Here is a 3,974-nt window from a genome sequence, read left to right as displayed (position 1 = left end):
TTTCCGAAATATGCTTCCAAAGTGGCAGTCATTGGCAATTTATAAATCTGGGTCGTTCCTTTTGCGTAGACCCAACTGTCAGGGCGCCTATGTTACCATTGATAGTTATAATTTAGAAAAAATATAGGACTTAAGAATTAACATTCTCAACGAAAATAATGCCAATTTGATAATAAAATCAAACACAAAATCTCTTCTAGCGACAGTGCTATTTTGCTTGGAACAGGCCCAAGAATGTTCGAGAAAAAGATGCTCGTGATTATCTCAGTTTATGGAACGACATTGACATATTTCAGTGAATTAAAATACAGCGGAGTCACTGGAAGTAATGAATTTTTTTGCCTCGAAAATTTAAGAATTTAAAAAAGTTCTATAAATATTTTGAAACATTAATTGAATTTTTACCAACTACTTTTTAGCACTCCGCCCGCCCAACATCTAAATAAGAAATTTTTTTTCTGACAGCGTTTGCCCCTCGGCAGACAAAGGCAAACCTCCGAGTGTAAAAATACAATTGCCTTTCGGAGTCGGCGTAAAAAAGCGGGTCCCTCCATTTGAAGCTAGGCCAAACACTTACCAAACGTGTAAGCGCCAAAATATTATTATTAGAATAGATTAAAAACCGATTCGCTAATTAACCAACGCAAAAACTGGGCGAACATTTGAGCCTTGTTTTGCCTACGATGCACTTATTTACATATATATATTTTTCCATTTAATTATCCTCCTCTGCCAGAGCTGCTCTTTCTGACCTGGTCTTTGAGTCCAAAATATGTTTTCAGATACATAAATATGTAGAATCTTACTTTCTTAGTGACATTTTTAACATTCTGAATCGATAGGAGAAAGAGAATTGAATAATTCCTTGGCTGATTGTAAGATGTTTGCTTTTTTGCAGGGGCCGTAACGGTTATGATTTGTGTTGGGCAGTATCGATACCAATAGTACTCAGAACTCGATTTTTATTTTATTTAACAAAGTTCTACTAGCTTGTGGGATTTCTAGATTTAAATAAAGTACTCAGTACTCGCAAAAGTAGCCGNGTTAGTGTTGGGCAGTATCGATACCAAAAGTACTCAGAACTCGATTTTTATTTTATTTAACAAAGTTCTACTAGCTTGTGGGTGGGATTTCTAGATTTAAATAAAGTACTCAGTACTCGCAAAAGTAGCCGATGCTTGAAAGTATTGATACCGAAGAAGTCGATCCTCAAAAGTACTCTATAGATACTTCCCAACATTAGTCATGATCTTTATCTATTTTTCTCATCAAATTTAACCGTTATTTTATGATTTTTATTTTTCGATCAAAACTAAGTTATTTTTGAATTGTTATCTTTTTGATAGATGAATTTTTGCTCGCTATTTTTTAATTTTTATTTTTTTTTTCGATCGTATAACCGTTATTTTCAGATACATATAATTTTTCAAGTCATACAAAATTTTATTTGAATGCAAGAAGCAAGAACAAATAAAAATGCATCGGGTTCTAAAAGATCGAACTACGTCTTTTATTTCTAATCGTTTCTATTCTGTGATACGCAAATATACTAAGTCCAAAATAGTCATGGAAAAGGTGATAAGTCTCAAAGAATACAAAAACTTTTCATTAGAAATATACTTAAGGTAACGCATTTAGAAATCGTTCGGAGCTATAGGAAAAGGGATGCAGCGGGGACAATCCAAACTTCGTAGGGCATCGCAATGCTAAATTTGCCAGTTTCTAACATGCAAAAGGGAATTAGCGCCAAAGAGTCATGGTTTTTAACCGACTTCCAAAAAAGGAGGAGGTTATCAGTTCGTCGGAATATTTTTTTTTTAATGTATGTTACCGCCTAACTTTGGACCACTTCACCCGATTTCGATAATTCTTTTTTCATCGGAAAGGTAGTGTCTCAGAGGTGGTCGCATACTAATCTCATGGATCATGAGATATATATATATATTTTATAAGAGAATTGAAGTCGGTTTTTTTTTTAATTTTTGCTAAAAATTACTTGTTAAATTCTCTACTACCGAACCAGTTCGTCACTAGTGCCTTTTCCCACAGAATATGTATGTATGTATGTACAATGAATATTAGATATGTGTTTTCGTAAGTATTTTAAGTATTTCTATACATACATACATACATACATATCTGTGTATTTTCTTTTGGATTAACGAGTTTCGTATGCTTAGCTATGTGTAACTAAATCAAGCTGAACAGCTTATATTTGTATATTTGTACATACATATGTATGTATGTACATATGTTTGCTTATAGTTATTTACTTACATATGTGATAACAATGTCAACAACAATTCAAATGATATGACATCCAACGGCATAGAAACGATTCCCATTTCTATTTCCGAGCCCGTTGACGTTACTTACAAATATATATATATATATATATATATATACATATATATATATATATGTACATGCCCGCACTGTATAGCTGCTACTTTAACGCAAATGCTGTGCTTTTTTATTGTTTTGTTTATTTGACAAGGCAAATTATTGTTGAATCAATTAAACATATTGCTTGACTGGCGACTTGACAAACAGTCAATATCAGTTGCGGATACTCGTTTCGCAATTACGGACTGCTCGATGATGAGATCGCAATTGGAACTACTTAAATATGTATGTACATACATAAGGGTGGGTAAAAAAAAAAAATTAGGTCGGAATTTTAATGCTCTCAAATCCTAGAATTGTTTTTTTTTTAAATCAATAAATAGTATTTAGAGGTCGCTCAGAGTTTTCCATATATTTTATATGGGGAAAAAAATTTTTCGTAGAAATGGTAGAGAATTCTTAAAAATAAAAATTCTTCGATCGGAAAAGTCTTTTTCTCTTCAATAATAATACACAATTTTTTATTTAAGCCAAGGTATATAGTACAGATAGTATCAGTAGAGCAGCTGATTTGATTTTTTTTCAAATTATTTGGTCTCGAAAATGTCAAATTTCTTTAATTTATTCTCACAAAAACTCTTAATTGGTAAAATCTATTTGCATTTGAAAGNGTATGTACATAAGGGTGGGTAAAAAAAAAATTAGGTCGGAATTTTAATGCTCTCACATCCTAGATTTTTTTTTTTTTTTAAATCAATAAACAGTATTTAGAGGTCGCTCAGAGTTTTCCATATATTTTATATGGGGAAAAAAATTTTTCGTAGAAATGGTAGAGAATTCTTAAAAATAAAAATTCTTCGATCGGAAAAGTCTTTTTCTCTTCAATAATAATACACAATTTTTTATTTAAGCCAAGGTATATAGTACAGATAGTATCAGTAGAGCAGCTGATTTGATTTTTTTTCAAATTATTTGGTCTCGAAAATGTCAAATTTCTTTAATTTATTCTCACAAAAACTCTTAATTGGTAAAATCTATTTGCATTTGAAAGCTTTTTCCAGACAAAACAAGCGATTGAATAGCACAAACACTGATTACTAGGGCTTGCAAAGGATGGATCAATGCTTCAAGAAGCAAAAAAATTTATTTCCTTTTTGGTTGTTGTTGTTTCCGACAGGGTGGGTGTATCAAAAAAATTTACCAAGAAAGAAGGTACAAAATTTTTTATATTTTTTAACCGACTTCCAAAAAAGAGGTTCCTCGGAATATTTTTTTTGCTTTTTTTATTTTTTATTTATGTTACCACATAATTTGGACCACGTCAAACGTCAATATATATATTTATATGAGAATTGAAGTCGGTTTTGTTTTTTGCTTAAAAATTACTTGTTCTAATTTATTTATTTTTTTTTTGCATTTCATATGGCACGCTTTGACTTGGAAGAAAAAATCAGAACAGTTTTTGACACTTTCGTTACCAGAAGCAACAACATTTGATTTAAGCATTTTTTAGTAATAACTATTGTTAGGACCACCAAAACCCATATTTTTTCGATTTAGAGCAATTCTAGGGTGTGAGAGTATTAAAATTCGGACTTAACATTTTCTCCCCCCCCCCCCCCCCCCCC

This window comes from Rhagoletis zephyria, unplaced genomic scaffold (genome assembly GCF_001687245.7).
Source record: "Rhagoletis zephyria isolate East Lansing unplaced genomic scaffold, Rhagoletis_zephyria_1.1 Rzeph_scaffold_09570, whole genome shotgun sequence".
Taxonomy (NCBI): domain Eukaryota; kingdom Metazoa; phylum Arthropoda; class Insecta; order Diptera; family Tephritidae; genus Rhagoletis; species Rhagoletis zephyria.
This window is presented reverse-complemented; position numbering follows the sequence as displayed.